The sequence below is a fragment of the Podarcis bocagei genome (assembly GCF_964188305.1).
Source record: "Podarcis bocagei genome assembly, chromosome: 10".
NCBI classification, from domain to species: domain Eukaryota; kingdom Metazoa; phylum Chordata; class Lepidosauria; order Squamata; family Lacertidae; genus Podarcis; species Podarcis bocagei.
In genome coordinates, this window is record NC_138135.1 from 53,700,394 (window position 1) to 53,714,723 (window position 14,330).

General features: G+C 42.8%; 1 long non-coding RNA gene across 1 annotated transcript; it reads left to right on the forward strand.

Moving 5' to 3' along the window:
• Positions 1-9,422: 9,422 nt before the first annotated feature.
• On the forward strand, positions 9,423-12,580 carry LOC308596830. Its single transcript, XR_014012722.1, has 2 exons — positions 9,423-10,543; positions 12,193-12,580. It is a non-coding gene; the product is annotated as an uncharacterized lncRNA (long non-coding RNA).
• The last annotated feature ends 1,750 nt before the right edge of the window (positions 12,581-14,330 follow it).

The following is a 14,330-nucleotide window of genomic DNA, read 5'->3' on the forward strand; positions in this document are numbered from 1 at the left end:
GATATTTCTTGTTTTGTAAATTCTGATGACAAGCACAGCATTTTATCGGTTTTTGTAATCTTATTTTAAAATCATGAACTAAACTGTTTCCATGTCGTCCTCAAATATACTACAGTAAACACGGCATTTATTTCTAGAAGAAGCAGCTCTAAGCTCTTAAGGCATACCTAGAGAATTTCACTCTTGGAGACATAATGTAAATAGCAGTTGAACTCCAGTTGCATCCAGTCTTAGTCCTATTCAGAGTAGACCTGCTGACATAAATAGACACAACTAAGTTAGGCCCATTAATTTCAGTAGGTCTGCTCTGAGTAGGACTTAGTTGGCTACAATCACATAACTCTGAAATTATTCTGTAGATCTGTGTTGCAATATACATCTAAATCAGTTCTTTGTTATAGTTTGGACCTAGTACATAAAATCTGAGGGCCAAACTAAATATGACAGGTGGGATGGATGTCACAGTGTTTTCCTCTTTGAATAATAAAACCAGCCATGTGTCTTTCTCCCCTTTGCCTCTCCCACCCCACATCTAAAGCTAATAGCACCATGTGGAAGATAACTTGGAACAGAGCCACAGCCTGGGGCAAAGGGTTAACCATCAATCCTTCCTCAGTGGTACTGCCATAAACCAAGTGGGCAACTCACGGTTGCTTTTACAACCCCCCCCCCAAAAAAAAAGACAACAAGAGTTTCAGTCATTGATCTCCCCAACCCATCCTTATGCCTTGAGAGTGGTGTTCTGTAAACCTATAATTTAATTCTTGGAGGAACTTCCCTCCACCACCAGCCGACTCTAGTACAATGAGTTAACACTCGGTTGACCACCCATCTGTTGGAAGCATCAAATTAAAAAGGAAATCTAATGAGGAAGGATTGTGATGACACAAAGTGAGCAGAAATATCAGTTTATTTTTCATAGCCCTGGATTTGTACAGGACAATAACCCATTGAATTGTTTTGCCTTGAACAATTATCTGTATTTTCTAATACCTCTTTTATATAGGGCATGGTTGTCAGAATTTTTGGACTTAACAAATCCATGGATTTTAAAGTGTATGGTGTGCTAAGCGGCCCATGTCTCTTGTGGCGTTGCTAGCTCTAAAGCAGATTTAAGTGTTCGTGGTCGTATTGATAACCTGCTTTCACTTTTAAAAAAGAATCCTCGTAGTTATTCACATAAACCAGAAACATGTGAGTGTGCGTGGTGAATGGTATAGAAATATTCATGCAAACTGGGCATTGTTTTAAAGAAGCAGACTCAGAATTTCACATTTTTTCTAAATATTTAAAGCAGAATGTACAGTATAATTCTGCAAACAGTATACAGGCTTCTTGTGGTGTGAGAGTGAAAGCCGCTCTGAAATCAGTTGCCCCTGAAATCAGTGAGGAAATATGGTTGGTGGAGACAGAGCAAAAAAACACTGAAGGAAGAAAAAGTAGGCAATGGTGCATAAGAAGGTAACATGGGGTGCAGAGGCAAAGGATCTCTGGTGGTGAAATGAAAGTGGGGAAACAGGAACTTGCATTATAGAATAAAGAATGTAAGCTAAGAAGTACAAGAGCACTGTGAGAGAAAAGTACAAGAGCACTGTGAGAGAAAAGGCAAGAGGATTAAGAGAGATCTTTCATATAAAGGGAAGAGTAAACTGCAGAGAGAAAAGAGGTCAATAGAACAGCTTTCGAAATAGTTAGAACTGCAGTAGATTTCCTCTCCACAGTTGACTGTGAAAGTGGTCCTCAGATTGATTTGGGTTGTGTGCACCCTTGATTTAAAATAAATGTGCATAGATATGGGTCCTTACCCAAGCAAGCTGTTAGCCTGGAAGCTCTTTGCAGCGTGCAAACTTTTCTGCTGGTGAGATCTATACCCCTTTCAGAAGGAGACAGCGTTTCTGAATCAAGGCATTTAAAATGAGATCCAAATTATTTTTATATATTTAAGCCAATTAATTTTTTTAAAAAAAAATTAACAAATTAACATCAAATTAATTCAAGTTCAGTTCTCGACTTCTGCAATCATTAAAGCTTGCACTTTTGCAGATGTTGCATAATGCTTGTCCCCCATCTTTGAGAAGCCAACATTTAGATGTGGTGCCCCGCAAGACGAATGCCTCGCAAGACGAAAAACTCGCTAGACGAAAGGGTTTTGCGGTTTTTTAGCTGCTTCGCAAGACGAATTTCCCTATGGGCTTGCTTCGCAAGACCCAAGCTTTTTTGCAAGTTTGTTTCCTTTTTCTTAACACCGTTAATACAGTTGCGACTTGACTTCAAGGAGCAACGCATAGAACGCGGTGTGGTAGCCTTTTTTGAGGTTTTTGGTGATTTTTGAAGCTTTTCCAAAACTTTTCCGACACCGTGCTTCGCAAGACGAAAAATTCGCTAGACGAAAAAACTCACGGAATGAATTAATTTCGTCTTGCGAGGCACCACTGTACCTATCTACTGGAACTTCCTGCCTATTAACAGTGCTATCTTAAATGCTTGCTGAAAACTTTTTTGTTCTAGCAAGTCTATCCAGGCATTAAGTTGTGTACATTTGCTTTTGCTGGTTTTTAATCTTTGTTGTTGTTTAGTCGTTTAGTCGTGTCCGACTCTTCGTGACCCCATGGACCAGAGCACGCCAGGCACTCCTGTCTTCCACTGCCTCCCACAGTTTGGTCACACTCATGTTTGTAGCTTCGAGAACACTGTCCAACCATCTCGTCCTCTGTCATCCCCTTCTCCTTGTGCCCTCCATCTTTCCCAACATCAGGGTCTTTTCCAGGGAGTCTTCTCTTCTCATGAGGTGGCCAAAGTATTGGAGCCTCAGCTTCAGGATCTGTCCTTCCAGTGAGCACTCAGGGCTGATTTCCTTAAGAATGGATGCGTTTGATCTTCTTGCAGTCCATAGGACTCTCAAGAGTCTCCTCCAGCACCATAATTCAAAAGCATCAATTCTTCGGCAATCAGCCTTCTTTATGGTCCAGCTCTCACTTCCATACATCACTACTGGGAAAACCATGACTTTAACTATACGGACCTAATCTTTGTTTACTCCTTACAGTTTCGTTGTTTTTTGTTGTTGGGATTTTTATGTAGCAATGTGTAAGCTCGACATACAAACCCCTCTCTTGTAGAAGTTGACCCCTGTCACTTTGGCAAACTTCTCCTAAATGGGGAAGGGGTTGGAAGTGGCCTTCGGTAGCGTAAGGAGACAGTGATAGGAAGGGGACCGAAAAGGTGGTGGACATTTATTCACATACTGAGTAGTTTGCCATACTTGTGCATTGTTTGGATCCCAGCCAAAGTGAAGGAGGTGTTTCCCGTTGATCCTAGATCAACTGTAATGGGAAATAAAAGAGATCAAAGGGCCCAAGTGAAACTTCTGTGGTGCTGTGTGAGTTGTGAGCAAAAAAGGCTTCAACCTGATGCCCTTGAATTTACTGCTCTATAAACCCCCATTTACATCTGGATGGTCACAGATTCCATACTCCTATTGGAAGGCAACAGAAAACAAGAAAAAGAAGGCTCAGGACTGATGCTGGATAACTTGCACAACTGTAAAACAACTGCATTCTATTGCGTTTCCCATACTCTCCTCTGTAGGTATCAGCAGTGGGTTCCTGCTTCATAAAATTACAGTAAGGTATAGGTAAAGGGACCCCTGACCATTAGGTCCAGTCATGGCTGAGTCTGGGGTTGTGGTGCTCATCTCGCTTTATTGGCCAAGGGAGCCGGTGTACAGCTTCCGGGTCATGTGGCCAGCATGACTAAGCCGCTTCTGGTGAATCAGAGCAGCGCACGGAAATGCCGTTTACCTTCCCGCCGGAGCAGTACCTATTTATCTACTTGCACTTTGATGTGCTTTTGAACTGCTAGGTTGGCAGGAGCAGGGACTGAGCAACGGGAGCTCACCCCATCAATGCAGGGATTTGAACTGCCGACCTTCTGATCGGGTAGTCCTAGGCTCTGTGGTTTAACCCACAGCGCCACCTGCTTCCCTAAAATGACTACTGTAGCTTGAAAACTAATATTCTACTATGCCAAATTGTTCTATATCCTGGCTCTCTGATGTGTTCTTAGCAGCTGTGTTTTTGCACAGGTGTATCTCTCCTGTCCTTCCCCTCCTCCCAAAAAAGAGTGAGAGATGAAGTCAGTAAACCAGCAAGCAGCGAGTTATAGCAATTAGGTCAACAGGATGAGATAAAAGCATATATGAAAGGCTTAGTCCCTGGTGAGACATAGAGGTCATACTAGCTTGAAGCAATTCCTGAGACATCAATGTAGGAATCTTCCTGTCTGATTAATATGATGATTCCTCGGGAGAGTTTCAGATCAAATGCATCACCAAGGTTATAAGACCATCAAAGGCAACTGTTTGGAAGTGGGGAAAGAATCCTGCACCAGAGTGAACCAATCCCCTGTAGCCCTTTCTTATCAGTATGCAGCTAAGGGAAGTTAGAGGACATCCAAGTTTAGAAATCATAGCAACAGTGATACGTTGCAAGCGATCACATGACTTCCTGGAACTAACTGTGTTTATTATAATTCACAAGGCAGCAGATAAAAGATTCAGTTCTGCAAGCTGCTGCACTTTGGAATAATCCATCGGGGGCTAAATAAATGCATAAGCCCTGTACTGCTTATGTAAGCAAATGATTAGGGCCAAATTTTTAAGGCAGGGATGGGGAACTTCCAGATGTTGTTGAAATCCAGCTCACATCATCCCTGACCATTGGCCGTACTGGCTGGGACTGATGGGAGTTGGAGTCCTAATGAATGCTGGGGGACTACAAGTCACCTCTGTGTATGTATGTATGTATGTATGTGTGTGTGTGTGTGTGTGTATGTTTTTTTATGTGTATACAAACGCTATGTATGGCTTTGCCTAAGCAAGCATGAATATAGAATAACACTGCTCGTATTTTGCCACTATGGATGCCAAGAGCACTGGGCATATTATGCACCATTCAAAAATCTACCAATGTTAGTTTGCCAGAGGTGCTGAAGCTATTTCAGAAAACCCCTTTAGGCCAACTTTCTAGGCTACTGCATTGTCATTCCTTATTCTAAGCGGAAGCCCTGTTTCTGTTAATAAGCAACTATTTTTGTATGGTTATAAGGTTGAATGCTACACCTAATGCAGGATGTTTGAAAGAAAGGCAGGTCTATAGGCCTGGATTACAAAGAACTCACACCAATCACTTGTTTTGCATGACAAGGTGGCATGACATAGGAGACTTTTCTTCTACGGGGGTGGGGGGGTGGGAATTATGTGCAAGCTTTTAGACATGCCAAAATAGCACTTCAGACAACAGTCCTAATCTCCACTGTCCACGTGAAACTGATTATCTGCTGTCTTCTGATCCCTGATATGGTAAATGAGCATAGTATAATTTATGGAGCTTTATTAACTACAACTAATCCAGAATGTGACAGCTAGACTGGTGACTGGGAGCAGCCGCCGAGACCACATAATACTGGTCTTGAAAGACCTACATTGGCTCCCAGTATGTTTCTGAGCACAATTCAAAGTGTTGGTGGTGACCTTTAAAGCCCTAAATGGCCTCGGCCCAGTATACCTGAAGGAGTGTCTCCACCCCCATCGTTCTACCCGGACACTGAGGTCCAGTTCCGAGGGCCTTCTGAAGGTTCCCTCACTGCGAGAAGCCAAGTTACAGGGAACCAGGCAGAGGGCCTTCTCGGTAGTGGCACCTGCCCTATGGGACGCCCTCCCACCAGATATCAAAGAGAACAACAACTACCAGACTTTTGGAAGACATCTGAAGGCCGCCCTGTTTAGGGAAGCTTTTAATGTTTGATGCATTACTGTATTTTAATATTTTGTTGGAAGCCGCCCAGAGTGGCTGGGGAAGCCCAGCCAGATGGGCGGGGTAATAATAATAATAATAATAATAATAATAATAATAATAATAATAATAATAATAATAATAAATGTATATTATTTCTATTTTAACGTTGTTAAGAGCACAGTCATTTTCTTACCCTTTGAGCTTCCTTAAATGTTTTGTTTTGTTTCCCTGTTATCCATTTACTTAAGCTCTACTTTTGCTTACATTTCTCCATCTTTTCGCACTTATCATCTGATTTAGTCAAAACTTACTCTCAAATATTCAGTTCATTTGTCATGCATATGATTAGAAGGGATGAGTATATGCATACTCTTATAGGAAAACAGGTCACAAGCAGTTTCAGTAGTTCGACAGAGCCCAAACAATTTTTTCTGTGTCTCAGCAGACACAAATAATGCGCCCACACAACCGTCAGTCCTTACCCAACTGATGTCATCTCCAATGTCCCCATACATAGAGGCTGAGGTGAACTGTGAAAGTTGTTAGTGGGGAGGATGCGAGACCCTTAGGTAGCACAGGGTCTTTAGAGTTCACTTAAATTACCTATTTCTTTGAATACCAAGCTGACAGGTCTGACTTTCTTTACACTGATTTTTCTGCAGCTCAAAGTGTAGCTATAATTTATTTCCCATTTTTACCCCCAGGCAGCTCAAAGCAGTATACAGAGTTCTCCCCACGCACCTGATAGGTGCCGGAACTGAGTTCCGGCAAATTCTGGCTGAAAAAAGCCCTGAATAACATTCATTTTCACAACAGGCATGTGTGTGTGTGTGTGTGTGTGTGTGTGTGTGTGTGAGAGAGAGAGAGAGAGAGAGAGAGAGAGAGAGAGAGAGAGAGAGAGATGAGACTGCACCAGGGCCATGGAGGAATTCTGGTTCACCTTATGACCTTATGTCTCCCATGTGCTAAATGATACTCGCACCATACATTTAAAGCACTCATCTATCAGCTTAACAGTCTTGGCTTCCCCACCAATAATCCTGGGAACTAATTTATTCAGGGGACAGGGAATAGTAGCTCTATGAGGGTTAAAATACAGTTCCCAGGATTATTCGGGGGAAAGCCATGAGTGTTTTTATTGTTATTACAGTGGTACCTCGTGTTACATACGCTTCAGGTTACAGACTCCGCTAACCCAGAAATAGTGCTTCAGGTTAAGAACTTTGCTTCAGGATAAGAACAGAAATCGTGCTCTGGCGGCGCGGCGGCAGCAGGAGGCCCCATTAGCTAAAGTGGTGCTTCAGGTTAAGAACAGTTTCAGGTTAAGAATGGATCTCCGGAACGAATTAAGTACTTAACCTGAGGTACCAGTGTATTATTTTGACAAAGTAATAATCATAAATCAATAAGAATAAAAATGTGCACCCCACCACCAAGACCATTCCATTGTAACTATCCAAACTCCCAAAATCTCAACCCCTTTTCCGATGGTTTGACCCCTTTCCGTTTTAACAGTACAAATTCTACAAACACCCTCCATATCTCCTCAAAATAATTTCTCCTATATATTCCCAATCTGACTTTAATGGCACATGTTAATTTATCATAAATAGCTATATCCCACATCTCTTTATACCATTCTTCCATTTTATATTCTGCTTGCCCCACTTTCAAGCTATAACAATTTGTGCATCTGTCAATGAATTTGTGAGCAAGTCCTTCATGTGCTGTGAACCTTCCACCCCATCGTAAATTGATAATAATGCTACCTCTGGACTTTTGGTCAGCTTTAACCCAGTGATTTCTGTTATCTCCTTAAACACCCTTTGCCAAAAAAAATTGTACATATTTACACCCCCACCACACGTGAACCTAATTCCTTGTTTCCTGGGATCCCCTCCAACATAACCCCGAATATGCCTTGTTTATTTGATTTAATCTGACTGGTGTTAAATACCATCTCCAAATTAATTTATAATCATTTTCTTTTATTCTTATAGACAGCATTTGCAATGTACGATTCTCCCAATTTTCCCCCCAGCTTTGACTGTCTATCTGCCCTGTCACAAGTGCTGAAGTGATATACAGTGGTACCTCAGGTTACAGATGCTTCAGGTTACAGATGCTTCAGGTTACAGACTCCGCTAACCCAGAAATAGTACCTCGGGCTAAGAACTTTGCTTCAGGATGAGAACAGAAATCGTGCGGCGGTGGCACAGCAGCAGTGGGAGGCCCCATTAGCTAAAGTGGTACCTCAGGTTAAGAACAGTTTCAGGTTAAGAATGGACCTCCGGAACGAATTAAGTACTTAACCCGAGGTACCACTGTTACTGGGTTTTAAATATACAGTATGTTGTTGATATGAGCCTAGTTTAATGCTCTAGCCACCATCTTGTTTCTAGCTGTGTGTTTTGGCCAGCCCTGGCCAGCCACCCAGTCCTGGCTAACCAAACTCAGTGGGTTGGACACCTTTATCACTTTCCTTATCCCAGGTTATTCATTCAAGAGGAGGCACGCTTGATTGGAAATGCTTGTATTGGCTTTGGAGCCGCTCTTGACATATAGAGAGCTCTCCTAAGACCTGGCTTCCTTACAGGGTTTTGCACAGAGCAATCTTATTCTCATCAGTATTTGCAAGATGTAATTCACAGCTGACTTCCTGAAAATGAACCTGTGGCAGTATTTGTTCCATTACGAGTCTATAAGATTTTTCACCCTAAAGTAGAGATGGCTAACCTGTGTCTCTCCAGATGTTACTGCGGACTCCATGGACCATGCTGGCTGGGGCTGATGGGAGATGGAGTTCAACAACATCTGGGAGGCTGCATGCTAGCCACCCCTTACTCTAAAGGTTAATTTAATGCCTGTCACATATTAATAGCTTTTAAAGCGGCTGGCTGACCTGTAACAGCTCAAGCAGAGTTTATTACTAAAGTGAATAAATTTAGGAAGATAATAGCCACTTATCCACGTTGGCATTTCAGGCAAAAGACGAGAACACCCATGGCAACATAATACATGAAAGGGGGGGAAGTGTGTCAAAGATCTGTATTAAACGTGTGAAAAATACTGATGCCTCAAAGGTAGAGAAGAGCAATTTGGCTCTGCAAGAGAAAAAGAGATTTATCTTTGTGAAGGACCTTGAGCCTTTTATGCCTTTAGTGCGTTTTTCTTGTAAAATAATAATAATAATTGTGGCTATTAACAGGTATATAGAATTCACATTATATTGAAAGGCTGTGAAATACAGCTTGAACAAATGTTTATACATATATTTTTCAACTGTATTTTTTGCTACTGATTAAGCATTGTGGCTAGGTTTGTATGGGTGATGATTTATTATTAGGAAGGTGGATTTTAACTGTTTTATGAAATTCCACAAAAAGAATTACCGTATTTTTCGCTCTATAACACGCACCCGACCATAACACACACATAGTTTTTAGAGGAGGAAAATCCGTAGGCATGCCACCCGTAGGCATTCCCTCCATAACACGCACAGACATTTCCCCTTACTTTCTAGGAGGAAAAAAGTGAGTGTTATGGTGCAAAAAATACGGTAATTGAAGTTTAGATTGTAAATTCCTTGGTGGGAGGGGCCTGGTTTTTGTTTGATTGTTTGTTTATGACCCTCTAGAAAGTGCCGTGGACGTTGATGCCACTTAATAAATAACAACTATGTGAACTCAAATTAACAGCGCAATCCTATAAATACCCACTCAGAATAAAGTTCCATTGAGTTCAATAGAGGTTAGGTGGATTCATATCCTATAGGATTGTGCAGTAAGCCAGTGGTTTTCAACCAGTGTACTGTGGCACCCTGGGGTGCATTGAATGATGGGGAGGGGTGATGCCAGGAAACACTGGCCTCTGTCCCTCTTCCTTCCCTCCCTCCTCTGATGCGCTCTTGAGTCTCTGCCTCCTGAAGGCTTGCACAGCTGTTTGTTGCAGCAGCCCTGGCTACAAGCTCTCCGGGCGAATGGTCCCTCTGGGGCTGGCCAAGGGGTGCTGGTTGCCAGGAGCTGAGGCGGCCTTGGAGTAAGCAAGTGAGGGAGCCCAGCCAGCCAGTCCGCCAGCCCTTGTTGTTGGGAACTGACAGACAAGTGGGAGGCCGGGTATACAGACAGGCCCTGTGTGTCAGGAGTGTGTGCAGGATCCAGGCCCTGTGACCTGTAGGGCTTCGCAGGACTAGGGCCTTCTTAAGTTTGTTCTGGAGAGGCAAGGCGTGGCCGCACAGGTGAGGCCACTTGGTAAGTCGCTGCAGCTGGTGGCAAGAGCCAGGAAGGGATATAAGGTCAGCATTTCCCTTCGGCTCTTTGCCACAGCAACTTGTTTCCTGCCTTGCTGCGTTTGGCTTCTTGCTTCCTGATCCTCGGACCTCGGCTTCTTGACTCCTTGCTTCTCGACCCTTGGACCCTTGACTTCTCGAACCTCAGACCCTTGACTTTGTGTCTCCTTGCTTCTCGACCCTCGGACCCTTGACTTCGTGTCTCCTTGCTTCCTGACCCTCGGACCCCTGGCTTCTGGACTCTTGTTCCTGCTCCCACCCCGCCATCTTGCCCCCGGTCCTGACGTCCTCAGCCAGGACTTTGATCACCCGTAGACCGGACCGTGACACTGTGCTGGCCTTTCTTGTGCTTGTTGTGTGCAATGCCTGCCTGGGAGCTGAGCGTCCAACACCAAAGGGGAGCTTTTCCACCATGCAAGCCTGGCAGCACCTGTTGTTGCTGCTACTGCTGCTTCCCAAGGTAAGGTGCTGGCCTCATGTTCACCTTTGGCCAGTCACTGTAGGGCCACTAAGGCTGGGGGCATCCTCTTTCTAGACACCTGTGAGGCAGTGTGAGGAGGCACCCCTCTTTGGGGCGGGGGGGGGCGGTAGCTCAGAGACTGGGACGGAAGTGGCTTCCTAGAGGACTCCCAAGGAGAGGGGATAGGAGAGGAGGCTGAGGGAACACTCCACAAGGGGGGGTGTTCAAAAAGGGGTGAGGGGCTGCCAGCTCTGCAAGCAAGGGCTGACATAACTGGGCTCCTGAGCGCCACAGGGGTGCCACAGAAAGAATGTAGCTGGTCAGAGAAGCTGTGGACTCAAAAAGGTTGAAAACCTCTGCAATAAGCAATTGTAAAAACATTTCAGGAGACTCATTAGCTGCTTCTGGAGTACTTGGGAACTCTCACAAATGACAAATAAAAACAAGGGCAACAGAAACTGGCAAGGAGAGGGTACAGAAAACAACTGCACAAGATAACATCCCAGATTACTTCTCGACAGCAGGTGATTTGCTTTGAATCAGAAGAATCCCATAATTGATTTTGTTATCGTTTCATTGTACTGAAAGTCAAAGTAGAACATCATATACAAGCAGAAAGAAGCAGAGCCATTGAGCAAATGGTCAGAGTTCTTAGAGGCATTTGTTGTGGCAGCTCCCTAGCTCCTTCTAGTTTTATTCTGAGCATCTTCCAGAGGAATAGGGAAAATTACTATTTTTTTAGGCAGGGTGTTAGTGGCAGAGACAAAGAACCTGTAACAACCTCAGATGCTGTTGGCCTTCCATCAATGTTGGCAGCACAGCCAATGCTCAGGGATGATGGTTTTCTGGCCCTACCCTGGGTTAGAGATAAGGATGAGGTGGTGCTGTGGTCTAAACCACTGAGCCTCTTGGGCTTGCCGATCAGAAGGTTGGCGGTTCGAATCCCCTCAATGGGGTGAGCTCCCGTTGCTCTGGCCCAACTCCTGCCAACCTAGCAGTTCGAAAGCATGCAAGTGCAAGTAGATAAATAGGTACCGCTGCAGCAGGGGAAGGTAAACAACGTTTCTGTGTGCTCTGGTTTCCATCACGGTGTCCCGTTGTGCCAGAAGCTGTTTATTCATGCTGGCCACATGACCCGGAAAGCTGTCTGTGGACAAACACCATCTCCCTTGGTCTGAAAGCAAGATGAGCACCGCAACCCCATAGTCACCTTTGACTGAACTTAACTGTCCAGGGGTCCTTTACCTTTACCTTTTACCTATCTGTAGCTGTCAATTTCCATTTATATGCTGGCTAATTTTAATCTTGCATACATTTTTTAAATTTATTAATGCAAACAGAAACTAAAACAAGTCTAGCACAATATGTAATTGAAGGAGGTGCAGATAAAAAAAAATCATCAGTGCAGCTTACTTGACTTTAAGATGTTGCCTTTTGTACAATCAGAGCACAGTTTTCCCTACAAGGTCAAGGTCTGTAACATTAGAAGGTGGACGGATTATTACTGTTCCTTGTTCAAATAAGACCAGCAATCACTCTCAAATCCATTCCTTCTAGTCCTATTGGTATGCTGTCAGTTCTGTCTAGAGGCAAAGATATGAGATAATGCAGTGTGACTGATGGGTTTTTTGTTTCTTTTAATTAATAAGGCTGCATGTTTGGACAACTGGAAGCAGTGTTTCATTCTGAGAATAGCACGTAAAAACTGGGAATGCATTCTCTTCTAGCAACACTGATGACTCCGTTGAAACCCTCCTCTAGCAACTGAAGTTTCAGAGAGGCTTAGGAAATATCATATTTGTTTTCTTTCTTTTGCTGTGGCTTGCAATTTAGCTGATGACATGCTATGAAAGGATGGATGCAGCTTAAAATGCCTTGCTGAATAATTGATCATCATCGCTTCAGGCTACATCAGAGGATGAATGGATGTGTGAGATGCAAAGACGATGTCTCCCTGCTGATGTACTTAATTGGTAAACAGATCATTTCAACTAAATAATAGATAAAAAAAATAAATTTCATTTATGCTAAATACAATTTTATGTTTTCCACATCAGTTTTGCGGATCAAAAAAAATAAAATGCAGTATCTTCCACTTTAGTGTAATTTAAGCAATCCCATATTCCCACCAAAATGCAACTCTTTCCATATATCCTTTTGAAGATGCAAAACCTGTGCAAGCAATCCCACAGTCACCAACTCATTTGTAGACTGTGCCTATCATTCTGTAGAATACCAACCTGCCACAATAGATAAGGCAGGAAGGAACTTAAAAGAGGTCTCATTGACTCCCTTTGCTCTCTTGGGTTTATATAAATGTAGGATAGTCTGGGCTAATTATTGTCATCAAAGGAAGTGGCAACAACTTAAGTTTTAGCAGGGGGGAAAGTGCTTGAAACTATATTTTGTCTATATGACAATGGCGGAAATAATGGACTTGTAGAGTGTATTATTTCCTGACAATGAGATCCAAATACTGTATTTCAGACTGAATGATATTTTCAAAGCTGGCCACGGAACTGTAAGTGCAGTAAGAAACATTTGTCTCCCAGATCTGTCCAGAAGAAAACCTCAGTTGTGTGGGGAAGCTAATGTGATAGTTTTGATGAGGCTGACTTTTCTTGGTGGCATGGTAGGCAGGCTTTGGTATCTTCACAAGGCAGAAATGAAATGCTGAAATAATAGCGAACCCAGACTGCTTTCCGAAAGCATACAAAGATACGGTGAGGAGAATGAGCCGACATTTGTCTCAAACATTAAGATCCCATAATACATCTTGTTGCTTTTACAAATGATTTTAGCAGAGAACTTAAAAGCTATGACAATTTTATTATAAAAAAATGATAAGTGCATTCTTTTTTTGAATTTGATAACACAGATTCTACTTGCCTGCTTTTATAGTAGAGTCAGTTCATTATTTTGCCTGTGCAGGGGGTGCGACTTCTGTAAAATGTTTAAGGAGAATTCATTTGATAATATTTGCAAAACAGAATGGCACAATATTAAGTTATATTATTGGGAGATACCTGCATTTCATTCTGTCTGTATCCTCATTCACTGTTTCATTCATTGGTTGTGTTTCTCCTTCACACTAAGCCAAATTTTGGCTTTTTTCAAACATGCTAGCTTCCCAGGCATGGCAACAAAGCCAACATTTGGCTTAGCAAGTTATCTGAACTTTGGATTGTGGTTAAGGTCTCTACTACTCCTTAACCACACTCTATAGCCATGCTTTGCCCTACAGTTACAGGTCATGGTTAAATAGGGAAGACCTTAACCACGATTTTGGGTTCACACAAGACGCCAAGTCAAACTTTGGCGTGGCTACCATCCTGCATTGACCTTGAAAACCCAGGGAGAAACAAAATTAGTGCAAGCACAGTCACATTAAGCCATATTGTGGCTTAACATGATGTGTGGACCAGCCAGGCCATTGTTATCATTCCTAACACCAAAGTAATAACAAGCAAAATCAACAAAGTCTTGTGGCGCCTTAAAGACTAAACATATTTATTATGGTATAAGGTTTTGTGGACTTCATTAGCTGCATGAAGTGTTATCATGAGATGTTGCTATGCCCATTTTCAAAGGTGCCGTGAATAATGAGGCATCTTTGAAGGAGGCATGCACATACACAATAATGGGACCATCCAGTGTTTTAAGCTCAAACCCCAGCTTGGCATCTGTATTCATTTTCAATGGCTTCAGGAAACATATAAAACATACCGCATTGCAATATGCCCTTTGATTATTCTCACTGCGGACTTATAGTGTGCATGCTTAGAAT